Raw genomic sequence first — 21,334 nt, forward strand, 5'->3', positions numbered from 1 at the left:
TGTGGACGCGACCTGTGGCTCGAACCCTGGTTTCCAGCACCAAAGTCGCCAATCTATCCGACAGACCACATCCTTACCTTAGGTTATGTACTTGGGAGGAAATTACAGTAGCTTACTTTGAATATCCACAGGTCTGCATTATCTTAGTCTCAGTCAATGGGTCTCTGAAATAGAAGAACGGGATAACCAATAGGCACACAGTGGCGTAGCAATGGTGGGGCGAACAGGCCGGGGCGACACGAGTTGTGGGGCTGGCGATTTCCCCCCCCCCGCTATTACCTGCGACCATCACGGGGCAGAAAAGAAGCGATCGCCAGCAACCCCCCCCCATTTCTTACCTGCTGTCGTTGCGGCGCATCAAAAGCAGGAACCGCCATGGGGCGGCCAAAGGTCTTGCTATGCCACTGGGCACACAGAGGGGCAAACACAGTAATGCTGTAACAATTTTCAGAGTGAGGGTGCTGCCATCAATGTTACTTTACTGAACTCATAAGGATTGTGAAACATCGAAGTGTCACACAAAGAAAAAGTGTAGCAAATGAGCCACGCCCATTCAGCAAGAGGGTAGTAGGGGTGTAGTGTGTCTCTGGTGATTCACTTGGAACACACTGTCACAAATATATAACTAAAGCATGTTGTGGTAGCGCACTGTCATTTACTGACAGTACATTTTCCATTGAAATGGTTAATAAATTTGCACAGGTGTAGTTTTATTGAGAAAACTATATAGCGCAAAAACCAATCCAATCCAATCCAAAAATTCTTTATTTCGGCCATTTGAGACCATAAAAGATTCATAAAAAACTTTAAAACATTTTAAAACTAATCCACATACAATAAAAACATGACATAATACATTTGATAGGTGGTTCATTTCCATGGAGAGTCTGAACGTGAGGAACGATTACATTACAGTTCATATCACTTTTCAGTCTTTTAGTATTTTTCCTCTTATCTGCCACATGGCCATTATAAACTTAGCAACTGCAAAGACCATGTGGGGCAGGGTACTTGTCTTCAGTATTCTATATGAATGTGAATAGTTTCTTATGCCCAAGTTCCTACACAATGGCACTAGCCAGTATTTCCTTGGTCTAGTGTAGGCTGGGCAAAAAAACAGAACATGAATTTCTTCCTCATCATAGTTATTGCACCCAGGACAAATTTTATCATCCCGCATTGTCCATTTGCAGGTGAAAGTTTTCAAGGGCAGGGTGCCTAGCCTCCATTGAATGAACAATTTCCTTGCAAAGATAGGAAATATAATGTCCATAAAACCTTCGAAGCGATAAGAATTTTTGGAATCCAGGAATTGTTCAGTCAGGGTGCCGATATTGGGTGCACACATGAGAGAGACTAGACTTTTCTCCTTGAATATTTCAACCAGTCTTTTGCGAGGGACCCTTTGACAGCCTCTTTCAGGAACCTCCCATAGCTCGGGGAGTCCCAGACGATGTAGTTCTCTCTTAATAAAGGCCAACCACGGGATTCTGTCACGCTGGTTGAGATTCATTACATGCTTGAGGTCTTCCCTGTAGTGTGCAAGTTCGCCGGTGGTCCATAGATTGTGCCAGAACCTCAACGGTTTTAGTTCCAATTCGTCCCCTATTGAAGGGAGCCCCAGATCTAGTCTTAGAGGTAGCAAGGGTGTACCTTGGGGAAGGGACAAAAGACGTCTGAGGAAGTTGTTTTCCACTCTGATAAGTTCTGTCCCCGCTTTATGACCCCACAACTCACTACCATAGGATGCGGCCGCTTTGGCTTGGGTTTTATACATCTCCACAGCTGGACAGATGGGTTTAAAGGTTGATGTATTTGCGACCTTCAGAATAGCCCCCGACATCTGGGACAGCTTTAACCGAGACCTGGCTATCTGAGGGCCCCATGATAAGTTCTCGTGTAGAGTTACCCCCAGATACTGGAACGTTTTTACCCTTTCCAGCCTTACAGAACCCAGTGTTGGATTAGGCCTAGTTGTAAAGGAGGGGTTAAATATCATGAATTTGTTTTTTTCTGTATTGATCTCCAGACCATTTTGCCTGCAGAAAACGCCAAACCCATCTAATATCCGTTGGATCCCCATCGGGGATTTGGAAAGCAGGAGGGTATCATCGGCAAACATGATAGCCGGTACCCTCCTGCCTGCCAACAGGGGTGCGCCATTGTCCCTGACGTTGTCAAGATGGAGTATGACACTGTTAACAAAGAGGCAAAACAGGGTCGGCGCAAGAACGCAACCCTGTCTTACCCCTCTGAGAACAGGGAACCTAGAGGACAACGCTCCATCCCTCCCGCACCTAACCTGAGCGAAGTTGCCTTCGTGGAGCCTAATTATAGTATGCAGTAGTTGGGAAGGAACGCCCAGCTCCTTTAGGACCTCCCATAGCTTCTTACGGGGAACCAAGTCAAAAGCGGACCTCAGGTCCACGAACACCATGTACAGACTCCCCCCCCCCTCGATCCTCACTGTTTTCCAGTAGAGGAGAACGAGGCGGAAAATCTGATCCATGGTGGACGTGTTTTTCCTGAAGCCCGCCTGGAGGGGACTAAGAATCGCATTATCCTCCATCCAGTCTAGAAGGTGGTCCAGGAGAAGGCGAGATAATAGTTTTTGGGGGACATCTATAAGGCTGATCGGCCTATAATTGGCGGGGAGCAGAGGAGAGCCCTTTTTCAAAATTGGTACTATCTCTGCCCCCAGCCAAGTACAGGGGATCTCCATGCTTCCCAAGATGGAATTAAAAAGGATTAGGAGGTACGGGCCCCAGATCTCTGGATGATATCTAAACAGATCGCCAGGCAATCTGTCGAGTCCCGGGGCCTTCCCCAACGCCAGTCTCTCTATGGCGCTAACTACCTCGCCCAATGTAAATTATAGTCCAGCTGCAGGGTCAGGTACGATATCAAAGGCCACATCATTAGAAAATTCAGGGGTATCTTGGTACAATTTGCTAAAATGGGCTTCCCAAACTGGGGCAGCGATGTTTGGCTCCACTGCTGTTTTTGGTTCTCCTGAGCCAGTGTTAACCAGGGACCAGAATTTTCTAGAATCCCTCGTTTCTAGTGCTAGGGAGAGGTCCTGCCATCTATTCCAGTCCCATTCTGACTTAGCTTGTGCCATGGCTTCCCTGTATTTGCACCTGAGCTCAGCTACCTTGTCCTTATTAGTACCTAATTTAATTGTAGAAATAAGCTCAGTCTTGATTTTTTTACAGGTGGAATTATACCAAGCTGAGGTTCGAGTCTTTTTCTTCCTTGGCACCACCACCGGGAAAAATACCTCTCCTAAGGTTCCCACTAAGTCTGTGTGGATTTGGGCTATTTTCTCATTAAAATCTGTGGCTCTCGGTTGGTTGATCAATCTGTCTATTCCGTCTAGCTTAGGGAGTGCCAATTCATAGATTTTACTTATGCTCTCTTTTGAGTTTACCAATTTCCCCCATCTTACCCTGCGTCTGTTAGTGCTGAGAACCAAATTCCCTAGGTCTTCACTGGGGTCAATAAATGACGACCCAACAGGAGGGGCGGGGTGAGCCATATCTAGACAGAGGGCATTGTGGTCACTGTCTGTTCTTTCTACCACCCTAAAATCCTGGACCTTGGACCACGAGCCTGTATCTACAAAAATGTAGTCCAGGCGCGATTCGTGGTCCTTCCTATTAAGAGTGCACGAGGAAGGGGTATCAGATGGAGTGCGTCCGTTGCAGGCCCTCAAGGCAAAGTTCAAAGTCAGGGACATAATCTGCACTGCAAGAGGGGACCATGATTTAGGATGAGGGGATTGGCATGGTGGAATCCTCCAATAATCATCTTCATTAGTTAGGGCACCCTCCTTCAAACCTTCAAAGGGTTCAAAATGGCAGTTAAAGTCTCCACCCATCAATATCTTACAATCGATGGGGAGTTGACCCAAAAATGATGAAAGATCATCCAAAGTGGATGATTCCATAGACGCGCTGACTGGGCGTGAGTACACATTAACAATTGCCAAATTGAGGGCGTTGGGCCATTTAAGGAGAACACATTGTATGTCCTCCGAGAAAGTAGGTACTATCTCTACATTACAGCCAATATGGCTGGCCACCCAGACCGCTAGTCCACCGAAGGCCTCCCTTTACCATTTCACTTAGCATTAATGTAGAAGGTTGCATAGCCTGCTCTAGGGAAGGGTTCCCTGGCCCAAGTCTCCTGAAAGAGACAGATGTCACAGCTGCCTACTAGGGAAACCCAGTCATTTATATCTAATTTGTTGGCAATCCCTGCCACATTCCAGGAGAGGACCTTCATAATTCCTACGGGAGTCTTGGGTACCATACCCCCGGTCCTCTCAGCGGCGGTACCTGGTGATAGAAATTCAGACCTATGCAGTGATATTCCCAGATCAAGTGGAGCTTCAGGTATTGGATTAGGACCAGATGGGCTCGGAAATAGATTATCTAGTTGGCCCTGGGAACTGCTGGTAGTTAAACTCTCCCAAGGAGATGCATCGGGGTCTCGAATGATGTTATCACTTGCATCTCTCCCTGTCCCCAACCCAGCGGGTTCAGGAACTACACCTTGAGTGTCCCCACTAGATGCACCCTTCAGGAGTCAGTCAACCTGATCAAGGCAACTGTATCTGTTGGGGTGTGCATAGTTTCCATGGGCAGGAATATCATAGCGGGTGGGCCTATACCTTGACCCATCAACAGCAAATCCCACCCTGGTCCAGCCGTCGTCCCTCCTCAAAGTTGCATCTCGTGCATTGGGATAGAAAAACGACAGGGGGACCAGTTCTATAGATGTATTCCCTGGACTCCCAAGCCAATTACAAATATACGTAACAACCTGGGAACTCCTAAAGCTTAAAATTATACAATCTCCCACATTTTTCTTAACAGTGTGCCCAACCCATGGGACCCTTCTGACCATCAGTACTTCTCCTCTTAAATTGGGTGGTAGGGGCCTTTGAACATTTAACCAGCTAATAACTTTGTTACGTAGGGAGTCATAAGATTCCACCACATTGCTGGAGAGCTCAGGTACCCCCATCAGAATTACAGTGTAGGCCGCCGCCTCAGGAGGCAGGTTGACTGCTTTTCGCCGTTCAGTCGTGTTGCCTGTCCGAGTAAAGCAGTCAGCCATTGCATTAGGCGGTCTCTCCTGTCCCAATAAGCTAGCCGAAGTAAGTAACTTCGACCTCCTAACAGGTGGCACCGGGGGCAATTTCCTGGGGAGAGGTACAGGGGCAGGTTGTAGTGGAGTGATTGTGGGGGCGTTCTCCATGGAAAGTGTTGTTGGCAAAATAGGAGCCACAGTAATAGAAGCCCTAGGCGGGAGAGAAATCCCAACATTAGCCCCGTTATCTCCATTTGTACTTGATCGCAACCCTAGCTGATCAGCCCCACTTCCACCTGATCTTTCTATAGCTAGAAGTCTAGCCTCAATGCAATCTAATTTGAGGGAGAGGGGATCCAAAAGACTTTTAATAATGCCAGTGAGTGAGGAGATAATGTACTCTGAGGTGTTTGGAAGTCCCCCTCCAAAGATGAATGGACCGGTGTGCGGGGTTATGTGGTTGGAGGCGTGGGCTACAGGACTCGCCGTTTCAATAACGCTCCCATAGGAAGAGGTTCCTGGGGCGTCCATGTTGTCATCCGCGGTATTTGAGGTGGGATCTACTTTAGCCCTTTTAGCACCTTTACACTTCCTCGATCTTTTCCTTTTCGGGACAGCGTCCTCTCGGTGACCCATATAATCCTTTGCAGTGGAACCATTCCCCAAGTCCCTAGTTAGAACTATCTGTGGAATAGGAGAAGATGCCACATCATCGAGGATGTGGACTGAGTCTCGATCCATATGTGAGTTAGATGGTGTCCTCAGCTGCTGCAAAACTGACTCTATAGTTTGATCGATGCTATCTAAGAGTGAAAAGTGTATATCATCTAGCAGTAGCGACGATCTAACGTTAGAAGATGTCCCCGGGGAAACCAGGTGCGAGCTTTCAATTCCTTCAGCTATTTGTTTTTCTAAGACTGTGAGCCCCTTGTTTACCACAGTATTAGCCTTTGCAAGAAAATTATCCAGTGTACCTGTGACGATGATGGCCGCCTTACTTCTTGTCTCCCTCGTTGCCATTTTGTTCAAGCAGGACCTCAGGATAACCAGGCAAAGTAATGAGGTTGAAATATTCTGAGAGGCGAGAAATTAGGGGGGTGGCCCGGACCAGTCTCTTCCGTCCTCTAACGGCCTCAAACGGCCCGCCCTTTGCCCGGGCTTCGCCCCGGTCTTCGCCCCGCGCGCGTCCCGCGTGCGCGGGAATTGGTGGTATTAAGTAGGAAGAGGCGGGGCCGGGAAGAGGCTCCAGCTGCGGCGATTGCCTGGCCGCTTGGAATGCTGGGCCTCGCAGTCCCGGCCCCGTCCTCTGTGTCCAGCAGTGCCTCTGATGCCCTTAGCGCTCCTCCACCTCCCGATAGCACTGATGAAAAATGCTGCTTACAGGGGACAAACAGGCTCCCAGGAATACAAGTGGAAACGGTCCAAAGTCCTCCACGGCTAACGAGCGCACAAACGATATTGTGTGGAAAAATGGTTTCAGCAAATATTAATCATTCGCGCAGCAAAGAAAGTGTCTTGATTTGTTCTGATCCTAGTAAAATCATTGTTTCCATCACATTTCAGAGATAAAAAATATGCCTTATGTGTGCTTTCTCTGCTACTGATACATTTTGAAACATTTGTACAGTTCATTTAAGTTATTTACATTTTGTTGTGTTAGAAAACCCCCCAAACTACAGCCTTCACCTTCACACTCCCTGTACCCCGGTAAAATTGTCATAGTTCACTGCACAAAATCACCCCACTTTTCATACAAAATAAAAAGTAAGGACTAATATTCCTTTTAAATGGATATGGAGAAATGTGTTAGAAGACATAGCCTGACATTTGACCCCTGTCTTTGAATGAATTGCAATTATGACGAGATATGAATAAACTTTAAATGGTATCTTTATTGCTCATTCACCTTCTGAACTACACCATGGTTATTTTGGGAGTGGCGCAACACCCCCCACACCGCTACGTTCTGCGCCTATGGCAACCAGCCCCTGCCCCAAGGCGTGGAGATAAATAAACATTTATATTACAGGAAGCTCCATGCCCTAGTCTACCACTCATAGGTGTTAACATATGACTGAGTTATTTAGTTTTTTCCCACTCAGGATTACCTAAGGTCTGAATAGATCTCATATACAATTCTATATTATGCACTGGTGTGCTACTTTTATACTGACCAGCCCCATCTAGCACATGTCGCATCCCAGTTGTGACTGCAATAACTGAGGAGATGTGTGACGAGGCAAAAATTGCATACTGCTATGACAATTTTTTTTATTGTGTCATGGTTGAAGATTAAAGCTAAGTAAGTTCAACTTTACTCGCACAATAACACATACTTCAAAGTTCTGTCTGTAGTGGTTGGGAGGTTTAACGCTTTTCTCTGTGCTTCCAAATGGCACGGAGCAGGGGCTCCTTTGGTAATGCACTATGGCATAGTGTCTGGCAGATTGAATACTCTGTCACACAATGGAGTAGTAAAAAATTATACCCTCCACTTTGAACCAAAGCGGAACCAAGAAAACTAAAGCAAGTTAGCGCAGCCGGCCCTACAAGAGCTCCCTTGATCCTTCAATTCAAACATCTTTTTATGTACCCACCATTTCACCTTTACATCAATTATTCAGTATTTCACAATTTCATCCATCCACCCTTTCACCCATCCACCTTTTTGTCCATGCTTTCACCCATCTATTCTGGCACCCATTTACTCACCCCTGCATCCTTTCACTCATTCACCCAGCCTTGCATCATTTCATCCACCTGCGCATCCTTTCCCCAGGTATCCTTTCACTCATCCAATCATCCCTTAACCCAGCTGCCATTTCTCCCACCCTTTCACCTCTCTCCCCTTTCACCCATGGATTCTTTCACCATCCACCCTTTCACACATCCCTTCACTCACCCATGCATCCGTTCACCCATTATTCCACCCATTGTTTTTCCCACTCACAAATCCTATGACCCATCCTCGCTTTCACTCATTCTTTTGCCCACCGATCCTTTTAGCAAACCATCTTTTCACTCATCCTTTCCCCAGGTATCCTTTCACTCATCCACTCATCCCTTAACCCAGCTGCCATTTTGCCCATCCTTTCACCTCTCTCCCCTGTCAGTCATGCATCCTTTCACCCATCCACTCTTTCACACATCCCTTCACTCACCCATGCATCCTTTCACTCATTTTTTCACCCATCATTTTCCCACTCATGAATCTTTTGACCCATCCACGCTTTAACCCATTCTTTCACCCACGGATCCTTTTAGCAAACTATCTTTTCACTCATCCTTTCACTCATGCACGCATTCTTTCACCCATCCACTTTCAAAATTGCTTTCACCCACATATGCATCCTTTCACCCATTCTTTCTTCCACCTATCCTTTCTTCCAACCTCCCTTTCGCCCATCACTTCACCAACTCATGCAGCCTTTCACTCATCCTTCCTTTTAACCTTACATCCTTCTTTCTGATCAACTCATCTTTCTTTGGTTAATCAGGAATGTTTGTCTGCCGAGTTGCAGGCAGAAGAGGCCCATAAAACAACCTACCACCAATGTAGCAGGTAAAGTGAGGGGTTCACAACGCCCATGCTGGCACAAACAGGGTTGTTGTCCCACCTGCCATATTACAAGTGAATTATAGTGTACAGCACTAGTAATATGACAGACAAGGGATTCAACACATTTTAAAGGAGTATTCTATGCACTAACCTCTAAATAAGGCCCTATGTTGTTAATGAAGTTGAGTAGCTAGCTAAACACCTGTCTGCATTGCAGGTGAGTCTGTCTAACTCCCTAACACCTGCAGCTTTACTCGCGTCTTACCTCTGTTTGAGAAAATGTCATACCATGGGTCACGAGAGGGGGGTGGTGGTGAAATTGGCACACCGCCCTCGTCGCCAGGCACCCACTGTTAACCTCCTCAGGGTCCGGTTTCAGAGGGTGAAAGCAGGTTATGAAGAACCGGGTTTTTAGAACCCAGCGGCGCCAGGGGCACGCCCAAAGTCTTCGGGTTCTCCTGTCTTGGTATACAGAGACACGGAATACTTCTGGATGGCGTCAAAGATCAAATTTATTAATGCAGCTAGTAACAGTAATCCCAGCAATACAACACGGTGTACAACTCAGGAAACTGCTCAACTTTCGTAGAGCAAGACATCACTTTTTATCTACAATTTGCTCATTACAAATGCACACCCACTGCGACAAATACTGACGAATGAAATACATTTTCCCACGCATTATCACATCATAAAAGCTCGATTAACATTGTACCAACCCACAAGTTAATTATTAGAAATGTCCCAAATTCGATTTCTACAAGCCGGACAAACCCATAATTGAAAGCACTATCCATGTAATGAAAAGTCATAAGAAAAGGAAACAGTTCAGATGCTGAATAGGATAAGATATGTACAAGAGCACTAAAGTTAACCATATCCTAAACATTGACTGGCAATCTCCGACAACGATCAGCCAGGGAAATTGGCTTCGCAAAGGGTCAGTTTCAGGTGACGGGGTCAGCGTCCTGCAGTTCACTCACAAGTCAGAAAAGGCCTAGTTAATACGTACATGAACAACGAAGCTCATGCAACTTTGTTCGTTTGATTACCTCCATAGGCCTACGTGAGGGCAACACAAAATGGCGTCACGAACAACTCAAACAAAATGGAGTCCAGTTCGAGAATCACAGAACCTCAGCCCTCCTTTTGCCATTACGTGGGCAATAACCTAAACTCATGTCAATCTGAATCCAGGTCTATATCTATTCTCATCAGGTCATCAAGGTGTTGCTGTAGCATCATCTTATTATCCTTCACTTCTCTCGGGACAGGTCTTCTCACACAGACTGTAGCACAAAGACTACAAATGGCGGGACTACACTGGATGCACAAACAACACGAGAAAAGGATAGCTAAAGCCATACCAAGGAACATCAGGATCTTCCATCCCCATTTAGACAACAGTTCCCAAATCCATCCAGTCAATGACCAGTTCCCTTCGTCTACATGTATAGACTCAGCGGACTTATATAACTTCATGATGGCTTAGTACACTGTTGGGGCATTATCTGGTATGAAAACACAGCAACTAGACCCGATCAATTTACATACCCCACCTCTATCTACTAATGTGATATCTAAAACCATACGGTTTTGTAACGTCAAAAGACGATCCGCCTGAAGCTCAGCTGTAATATTGCTAAGAGCACCTGCAGTTTCATTTATAGTGGCCTCAACCACTCTCGTAAGCTGTAGAATATTCCTACTATTGGCCATAGGACCCCAAAAGGGCACGAAACCCTTGAAGAAGTCTCCAGCTTCTTGTGCGACAGTATCTTTCGCATCGATAACACCTCTGCCATATCTTGTCTTATGGTAATTGAAAACAGCAGTGTATGTAGGGGGAAGCAAAAATGCCACATAACATGTGCCTGAAAAATCAGGTGGCAACCATGTATAGGCTCTGTCGTGAGAAACAAAATATGTGCCTTTAGCTGGCAAAAGCGATGGAGAACTCTGGGATGCATAGACATAGGTGTGAACACACACACTCTTACCAAGCTGAGCTCTCGGATTCTGACCATTACCTTGCATACAAAGATGACCTCGGTGGGGTACAATCCAAATAGGGGAGACCTTTTTCGTCTCTCCTTCTCTGTCAGACTAATGCTGTATCCATTCTTGTTCCAACCAGTATATGCTCGTACTTCATCCTTAGGGATAGCATTATACGCATCAATATCTCTGATCATACCTACTATTCCCTGTATCAAGGCATTATTACTCGCATTATCTTTGACGGAACGTAAAGGAGATGCTTCATTCGCATAAATAAACATTGCTTGGAGTGCCCACACTGACCCATTAGGCGAAAAAGGCAAAACCAAATATGGCATTCCCTTATCTGTCGTATGAGGCATAAGACCACATACCCAGCATTTCGTTGTATTTACTACTAGCTGATGCTGATGCAACAACTGTATAAATGAATTGTTAACAAATTCTGATCTTCGTGTCTGCTCATGTTCAGGCAAAGTGTGAAACTCATATGAAGAAACAGTAGGAAAAGAAAGAGTAGGTTGGGACGTAGGTACAAGCGTCTGTTGTGTAACATAGACAATCCAACCCACACAAGCCAATGTAATATTCAAAAGCATCAAGAAACACAATATTAAAAAACATTTGCTACGAACCAATGTACACATTTTCATTTTAAAATCAATTCTTTCAACACTTTTCTCAGATACAAAAGACTCCATCCTCTAACGTGCTGCTCACGGCTATTACCTTCTTCACTTAAGTGTGCGTCAAGATCGTGCTAACGACCAAGAACCACAGACCTTTCGTCAATTCGCGGCTTACCCCTTAAGGCTGTACCGCGACCCTGCAGCTGAGTCCGGATGGTGACTCGAAAAAGAAAAATAGTCTCTTGTCTGGAAAAGATGTAACTCACAACAAAAATTCAAATTTTATTTGTCCGTTTATTTGTCCTTTCTCGGTCTTAGGTTGTAGCGCTCTTTGTCAGGCACAGTTTGCTCTTGAAAAAGTGTTTCCGGATCCGTGGTGTCCAATCTTAGATGTGGAGGCACAGAAGCTTGCAGGATATCGTCGTCCGCACGTTCTGACTGAGTCCATTCCAAATGTGCGTCACTAAAAGGTACGAATCTAGGAATTCTTTCACATTCAGAATCTGCTATACCTCCCCGCACCCATTTGTCATAAGGTAAGGGCAATGGAACCTTTTTACAATGGGCACCATGTACCCAATTCTTTTTACCAGCTACTCTAACTGCAGTCCGAGTTGACAGTAGAACTAGATACGGTCCAGTCCACCTTGGCTCCAAGTTCTTAGTTCATTGGAAGTTTTTCGGAAGAACAAAGTCACCAGGTTGAATTGTGTGGCCTGGATCCGCAGTCGCTGTTGGTAAGCTGTCATAGACCTGTTGGTGGAGAACAAGTAATTTAGCAGTCAAGTCATGTAAGTAATCCACCAACATAGGGTACTCAATGTCACTATACTTCTTAGGCCTTGGCACACCCCAAACATTGGCCGGACGACCAAAAACAATTTCATATAGGCTAAGTCCCACACGAGAATGTACTGTCGTCCTTGTTGACAAAAGGGCCAATGGCAAGGCATCAGGCCATGTAAGACCAGTGCTCGCTTGTATTTTAGCTAACTTCAATTTCAGAGTGCCATTATAGCATTCAACAAGTCCAGCAGACTGGGGTTGATTCGCAGCATGAAATTTCTGATTGATACCCAAACCCGCACACACTTTCTTCATGATCTGGCCCACAAATTCATTCCCATTGTCGCTCCATACAATTCAAGGCAAACCATACCTAGGGAAGTACTCTTTGAGCAAAACCTTGGCTGTGGACAAGGCAGTATTATCCTTTCGGGGGTAGGCCTCTATCCATCTGGAAAAGGCACAAACGACCACAAGGACATACTTTAAGTTATTGCATCTCTCCATGTGAATGTAATCTAGCTGTATCACTTCAAACGGATACGTTGGGGGTGCAAAATGACCAGCTGGAGTTGGAGTTCCCTTTCCAGGATTATACATCTAACAAATCATACAATGCTTCACCAAATTCTCAGCACATTTAGGAATTCCAGCATTCTGCCATACTGGAGCCAACAACTTGCATATCCCTTTCGAACTAATGTGAGCCATTCCATGAGCCATAGTAACCACTGGGAGCACATACGCATCAGGCAACAACCATCGCTGGTGCTCTGACAACTCAACCCAACAACCTGTTGAATCCAACATACCCGTAGTTTCTCTCACACACTCACTTCTTTTTCCGTAGCTTCAGCCTGAATCAACTTCACACTTTCTATTGTGTCTTCACACATTCCACCAGCCATAACCCATCTAGCAGGGCCCGCAACATACATTCGACTCGTCACATCCTTCGCTGTTTCTTTCACAACTTCATCCGCAAACGCATTCCCTCGACCCACATCATCTGTAACCTTTTTATGCGCACTACACTTCACAATTGCAATCTGCTTTGGCAGAGTTAGTGATTCAAGAAGTTCATTCACCAATTGTCCATGCTGAATTTTCGTACCATGAGAAGTAAGAAGTACTCTCTCTCTCCACAAACGGCCGAAACTATGGGCCACACCAAACGCATACTGGCTGTCAGTATAAACATTCACTCGCTTTCCTTCTGACAATTCACATGCTCTAGTCAATGCTATTAATTCAGCTGCTTGCGCTGAATTCTGTGCTTTACGTGCTGTTACAACAACTGTATGTAAAGTTGTGACGCATATGCTGCAGTCGACTCTCCATTCGAAAGCTTAAAACATGAACCATCTACCCATAGGGTACCATCAACATTCGAAAGAGGAGTATCTTTTAAATCAACTCTAGCCTTCGTTTCCTCCTCCGTCCGGAGAACACAATCATGCTGTTCCTGAACATCTGTCTCTACAGAAATCGGTAACAACGTAGCTGGATTCAACACATTGCACCTTTTGATGTGCACATGGCTAGCCAAAAGCGTCAACTCATATCCTGACAGACGTGCACTAGTAAGGTGCTGAGTCTTCGTCCTATTCAGTAGAGTATCCACTGCATGTGGGACCATCACAATCAATGTATTATCCAATACCAAACCAGCAGGCTGTCGAATAGAAACAGCCGCTGCAGCTCTCAGAACGCTCGGCAACGCTCTAGCTACCGGATCTAACGTCGCTGAAAAATACGCACATGGGCGTTACTTGTCTCCAAATCGTTGTGTCAACACTGACAATGCACAACCTTCTCTCTCGTGTGCATACAATGTGAAAGGTTTACTGTAGTCCGGGGTACCCAACACCGAAGCAGAACACAATGCATCACGTAATTCAGAAAAACTTTTCTGACAATCATCAGACCAAGGGAGAGGATACGGAGTATCTTTAAGAGTCAGTGCCAACAGAGGTTTTGCTAGCAAGGAAAAATTGGGGATCCATTGCCTACAATACGAGGTGATACCTAAGAAGGCACGCACTTCTCTCTGTGTGGATGGTACAGTCATTTGGGCAATCGTTTGAATTCGTTCTGGGGTAAATCGTCTTCCCTCATGTGACAAGAGATGACCTAAGTAGGTTACTTCTTGTCGGCAATACTGTAACTTTGAAGGTGACACTTTATGATGAAGGTCAGACAAATGTCGTAACAAAGAAAGAGTAGCTTCTTTACAAATCTCTTCATCATCAGCAGCGACCAGCAAGTCATCAACATACTGGATAAGAGTAGCACCAAAAGGCAACACAAAATTATCAAGCTGAGTTTTCAACGCCTGACTATAGATGGAGGGACTTTCACAATAACCTTGAGGAGCTCTCTTAAACCGGAAGCTGCGGCCTCCTAAAGAGAAGCCGAAAATATCTCTACTTTCCTCAGCGATCTGAATGCTAAAGAAAGCATTCTTCAGATCAATAACTGAAAACCAAGCAGCTGAAGCAGGAAATAGAGTCAACAAAGCAGTGATATCCGGGACAACAGGAAACTGTGGCACCACAATCTTATTCACTTCTCGAAGAACGATCACAAACCGATACACAGGTGGCTGAGAAGCATCTGTACGCTTAAGGACAGGCAGAACAGGACTGTTACACACATTACCTCTCGTTTCTTCAACTACACCCTTCTCAACCAAATCATAAATAATCGCTAGAAGAGCTCTCTTGCCATCAGTGGATATTTTATATTGGGGAATACGAGGTAGCCTAGCATTTGACTTAAGGCTAACAACATAGGGTGGAATCTGCAAGAGGCCAACATCATTGGGACCTGTAGCCCAAAGTGTATCAGGAAGAGAATGCAATTCCAGTGGAAGACAATCTTTAGACAAATACATCGGGGAAATCACTTTCTTACCCATCGTAAGATGTACTCCCGAAGGAGAGCAATGTAATGTCGCGTGCAATCTTTTCAGCAAGTCCAAACCCAACAGATTCTCACCACAACCAGTCGTTAGAATAAGTGGAGCTTCCAATTCACAAGGACCAATAGAAAGGGGCAAAGGATTAGAAACCGGGTTACAAACTGGGGCGCCAGAAAATCCTACTGAAACGTTGGTCAAGCCAGACAAAGGTGCGCCAGGAAGTTTAGAGTGCTTTGTCGCACCAGTATCCAAAAGAAAAGGTTCTGCCACATCTAATGTAATCACTTCAACATAAGGTCCACTCTGGTCTACTGGAACTGACACTACTCCCTCTCTTTGCCCATGGCTGTCCTAACTATCATTATAACCAGCACTCTCACTCTCGACATAATAATCATCAACGTAGTACTGTGCAGACTGAACAGTCGGAACATTCTGTCCGTCAAAACAATTCGTAGAATTCTGAGGGGGTAAGGAACGCTCATTACGAGGAAACACACCACGTCCCCTACCTCTAGGAACTTGTTGGAAACCACCACGACCTCTCTGACCAGATACATCATTCGTACGCTGTAACAAAATCGGACAACTACTCTTGAAGTGATCTTCTTCTCTGCAATAAGCACACTGATTAGGTCCTAGCGGCAATCGCGGAGCGAAAAACTCGGGCTTCTGTAGCCATCTCTGAAACTGAGGGGGTTGCTGAAACTGAGGTTGATTCGAACGAGGCGGATAAGCTTGCTGCAAAAGAACTTTCGTCATTGATTCTTTAGTCTTCTTCTCTACTTTATCTTTCTCATCCTTATCCCTATTCTCATAATATTGTGCAGTAGCCAATATCTGGCTGACGAAGAAACAGCCCATGAACTCTCAGAGTCCTTTAACTTATTAGAAAGTTCGGGATGCAAATTAAAGACAAATTTGTCCACAAACAACCGTTGACCACCTTCAGTGCTCATGTCCTGACCACTATGATCGATAAACGTTTCTTCAAACCTCGTGAAGAAATCAGATACACTCTCGTCTTTCTTTTGTTTGCATGCTGCGAACTTGTCCCAATTCACTCGCAAAGGAGGCATCATAGTTTTCATTAAATTAATAATCCTACCAGGTAATTCTGCAACCAAGGGCTCAGGTTTGGCACCTCCTACCTGCCGACCATCTGCAGCAACAATATTAGCCCACGTATCTCCTAATTCTTGCGCATGATTCTCATGACGAATCTTCGCCCAAAAAGGTTGAGGAACTACATTAACCATCAACATTCTATGTCCGCTAAATTCATAACACACGCATCAACCGTCTGGGACAACTCTTTGTAATAACCAGCAGGATTCTTACGGGGGTCAGGCAAGGTTTGCTTAAGAGCCAAGACCTCTGCTCTCTTCCAAGGAACATGTACCCATACTCGCTGAAAATGTGCCGGTTCACCATGAATACCCTGAGCAACATTAGCAACAACTGCCTCTCTCCATACAGGGGGAACCTCTCTCATAGGATACTGCTTCACTTTCCTCCTAACAGAAGAATCAGGTTCGTACAATGTCTGAGGCGGTAATCTAGACCTAAAAACAAGTATCGTCTCTACAGCTTCCTCAACATCAGACTCCACTATCGTCCCTTTAGCACATTCGGACTGAACATCAAGCACTTCCTGCGGAATCGGACCCAACTCATTATCTTCCCATGCCTGACGGAGAAACGTACACATTACATCAAAAACATACCTTTGTTTAGGCGGCTCCCACTGTAAGAAAACATCCATAACCGCTTGTAAATTATACCTGGAAGCATTTAAAATCCATCTACGAGCCAAAAGATCCAACACTGCCCGCTCTTCGGAACCAGGAAACTGACTACGACTCTGCTTACGTTCCAAAACAGGGGTCATATTCAGTGACCCAAAGAGTGGAGACAAAAGACAAGCAACAGTCTCAGTCATTCTTTGTCGAACAGAAGGAGAAGAAGTTGCCATAAGGACAGGAGAAAGAGTGTTTTGAGGTGACGAAAACATAGGGACAGAAGTAGCAGGAGTCGGGGATACAGGAATGTAAGGTACAGGAGCTTGAGGCGAAGCTGATAGCAAAGCTGGCAACCCTGGAGGGGGCTGCACCGTAGGAGGGAGAACTATCTGTGCAACGGGTGGCTGAACAACAGCAGGGGGCTGAACAACAAAGGGTGCAACAACTGGGGGTAATGGAGGCGCAGTAGCACCTTGAACATAAGGGGGTGGTAATCTCAGTAAATGAGACATCAAAGGATCTTTTTCAGAGTCTTCAGTCACTTTTGAAAGGGAAGGCGGCAAGGCCGGATATCATTTATCAATGGCCATGCAACGTTGTCTATCTGAGACTTCACTCGCTCGATCATCTTCATCTGCCTTAAACTGCCTAGCAGCTTGTAGTACTGACATATTCTTATCTTTCCTATCTCTCTTTGCTTGCTTAATTTCTCGCTGTTTGGCTTCCTTACGCCAGAGGCGGAAAGAGTCAAACATTGCCGGACGGGCTTTCTTCTTAAATAGCGCAACTTCCAAATTATCTAAAATATTTAATTCGAAACTACCATGTTGGGGCCATCGTAAAACACCATCTTTCTTCGTATAGCGAACCCATACTTCATTATAAGTAATAGGACCCACTCCGTGTTTTGAATAGAGCTCGTAAGTCGGAGTTCCAACTGGAGGTATCGGACACGAATCCTCCAATCGGGAATCCCTGTTGCAACCACAACTAAACCATTTCCTAAATTTGCTAAAACCAGGCATCTTATAGCTCACTAGTCTAGCTTCAAACTTCAAGGGGTTATCAACTATCGATACACTCGTAAATATACGAGCCCCTCGGCTTCGACTATTGCAATAACCAAATCAAAACCAAGAAACAAAACAAAGTCGTGGGAGCGACCCACTTATACTTAACCAAAATATCTGTCACGCCACCAGAAGACAGTCTATCGTCTCGCTCTACAAATCATCAATCGAGGGTCCAAGACAGGGCGACAGTCAGGGCAGCAGTCCTTCGTAGCTGTCGGAGAGCGGTAGGCCTCGCAGTAAAAACTTTCGGTCCACGTCGACATACAGGGGTCGATGAAGTGGTTGGCCTTCCTCCAGAATTTCCTCACGGGGCTCCTCACGATCCTCGGGCTTGGACCGGTACCGCTGAAGTCGCCCCGCCGTTGGGCGCCAACTGAAGAACCGGGTTTTTAGAACCCAGTAGCGCCAGGGGCACGCCCAAAGTCTTCGGGTTCTCCTGTCTTGGTATACAGAGACACGGAATACTTCTGGATGGCGTCAAAGATCAAATTTATTAGCTGCAGCTAGTAACAGTTATCCCAGCAATACAACATGGTGTACAACTCAGGAAACTGCTCAACTTTCGTAGAGCAAGACATCACTTTTTATCTACAATTTGCTCATTACAAATGCACACCCACTGCGACAAATACTGACGCATGAAATACATTTTCCCATGCATTATCACATCATAAAAGCTCGATTTACATTGTACCAACCCACAAGTTAATTATTAGAAATGTCCCTAATTCGATTTCTACAAGCCGGACAAACCCATAGTTGAAAGCACTATCCATGTAATGAAAAGTCATAAGAAAAGGAAACAGTTCAGATGCTGAATAGGATAAGATATGTACAAGAGCACTAAAGTTAACGATATCCTAAACATTGATTGGCAATCTCAGACAACGATCAGCCAGGGAAATTGGCTTCGCAAAGGGTCAGTTTCAGGTGACGGGGTCAGCGTCCTGCAGTTCACTCACAAGTCAGAAAAGGCCTAGTTAATACGTACATGAACAACGAAGCTCATGCAACTTTGTTCGTTCAGTTACCTCCATAGGCCTACGTGAGGGCAACACAAAATGGGGTCACGAACAACTCAAACAAAATGGAGTCCGGTTTGAGAATCACAAAACCCTAGTTACCAGTGGATGCCTGGCGACGAGAGCGGTGTGCCAATTTCGCCACCACCCCCCTCCCGTGACCCATGGTGTGACATTTTCTCACCCTACAAGTGCATTTTTGGTTCCTCTGAAATTGAGCTTACCTTACAAAGAATGTTTTACTTCCCTTGCACTTTTTACACTATTTTTCTCACACACGTCCTCAGGTTAGGGTGGGCCTTAGCGCGCCCATACCGCCGGGGTTTAGTTCACTTATGGTCCTGAAGAATGCCTAGTAATTTTACACCATACACGGCAGAAACATGTTGACCCGATTATAATTAAAAGGAAGCAGCCAAACAATCTATTTGGCTTTCTTCCTACACATTGTTTTTAATATGTCTAATTGATCAACCAAAAACATTTTTTTGATACAACTTAGACATTTTTAACTTTAAAACACCACCACTAACTCACTTGTCACTCCACAAAAAACCTGCTCCGCAGTAAATCTGGCGTTGTAGCACACTGGGGAGGCATTCGGCCTCTCCCGGTGGGGCCCAATGATGAAGCACGTCACCGACCAGGTTGGTGAGTCAGGGCCTTCCATACAAACCTAGTTGGTTTTGTATTTAAAAGGTGGGACATGTGCTCTAAATTCACATGTCCTGGTAGTGAAAAACCGCTAAATTCGCTTCTCACTACAGCAAGGCCTATCTCTCCCATACATTAGCATTGGAGCTGCCCTGTAGCATTTTACACAGGTATCTTCCAGGTGGGAGGTGACAGAAAACTGCTGTTTGGTGTCTCTGGACTCACAGTTTAAAAACACATCTCTTAGTGAAGTTGTTTTTTAAATAGCATGTCTGAAATTGCCCCTTATCGGAAGTTAGCATTTTAACCGTTCGCTGCCTCTACCTGTCCCTAGAATACATGTCTGGGTTGGATTACAGTTGGGCTTTGTGAATTCATTTTAGACAGTCACTCCCAAAGGGAGCTGAGGAGTGCCCTGCATATCCCGAAGGCCCATCACCAGGCGGATGGGTCTTCCTGAGCTAGGGTGGTGGGAGGGGTTGACACTTGCACCTGAATAGGGTTGTGCCTGTCCCCACACAAAGAACTACATACCTCCCTGTAGTGTGTCTGGAACCAGGGCCACGAAGAGCAGGGTCTTATGCACAACAAACACCTTTCTTTGAAGTCTCCCTATTTCAAAAGACAGAATGGGTATATAAGTACCGAATCTCATACACCCTAACAGTAAAAATAGAAAAACTTCTGAACTGAGGACATTCTGCTAGGAGACCATTAAAATTAGCCAATAAGTTATGCAACATTATTCCATATAACTGCAAGCATGACCACATCTAGAACATAGAAAATAGACTCATCTGCTGCAACGTTTATTAAAAAGAGCTACATGTATCTACAGCAAAATAATGAAAAATGCACCTTTAATCCGTGACCTCACTGGCAAGAGCAACACTAAGAGAAGTTTTTTTTTTTTAATTAAATTCATCAAATGGTGCAAAGAATGTAAACACAGTTTAGCATATTTCGGAAAATGACTCCCTTTAGATTCAAAGTATGAATCTTACAGGTTTGAAGTCGCCATTACACTAGAGTCAAATAGTAAGGGTCTACAATGTTACTTATTATCTTAAACAGATTTTGCAGTCACTACAGCACATCATTATTTTTTGTCTGAAAATAAATTCAATAAATTGTCTCATTATGCAAGCAAATCTAAATTAACAGCTCTCAAGTGGTCATTAAAATCCCTTCCTTTGTGTTAAAAGAAAAGGCATCAATTTTAATCCACTTTTGACCAGTGAGAGGCATAAATATAAGCAGCAATTTTGATCTTGAAAAAGTAAAAATCTAAGTCTCAAGCTGGTTAATTTTAACATACAGAGAAAAACAAATAGAAATCAAGTTTCTCATTACACACGACTAGCAAGTAAGTTAAATAGTGAACATCGATTGAAACCCGTACTCACCAGGAACTCGCAACACAAGCATTGACATAGCCAATCAGTTGCGACAATAGAAGAGCCTAATTACAGAGACGGAGAAAGGAGCATTGCTTTTGCACAGCAGAGTTTTTATTTCGGATGTGTGCATTGTTGAGCCAAGTTTCTGATTTGCAGAATGAGATGAGCTTTATATTTGCTTGCAGGGCTCTTCTGTTGAAAGTACTGACATAGTAAACTTTGACGCATTGTTAACAAACAGGCAGCGAAGAGCTTATTCAGTGCTAAGCACGGACATATAATGCTGCTTGGTGGATACGGGCGGGGCCAGAGTCCCTGAACACACCACCCATGGTTGCAGAGACAGAGACTTTTTAATGAGCGGATGTGTGCATTGATGAGAAAACATTGTGATTTGCAGGTGTTGTAAATGCTTAAGGTATTAAGATGTAAAACACACCCACACTGC

The 21,334-nt window shown here is 44.9% G+C and overlaps 1 protein-coding gene across 1 annotated transcript in view; it reads left to right on the top strand.

Moving 5' to 3' along the window:
- The window catches only part of PROC (protein C, inactivator of coagulation factors Va and VIIIa), a 269,683-nt gene that overhangs the window by 234,829 nt on the left and 13,520 nt on the right, over positions 1–21,334 (top strand). The gene's annotated exons all lie outside the window — the stretch shown is intronic.

Source organism: Lissotriton helveticus, chromosome 11, assembly GCF_964261635.1.
Source record: "Lissotriton helveticus chromosome 11, aLisHel1.1, whole genome shotgun sequence".
NCBI classification, from domain to species: Eukaryota; Metazoa; Chordata; class Amphibia; order Caudata; family Salamandridae; genus Lissotriton; species Lissotriton helveticus.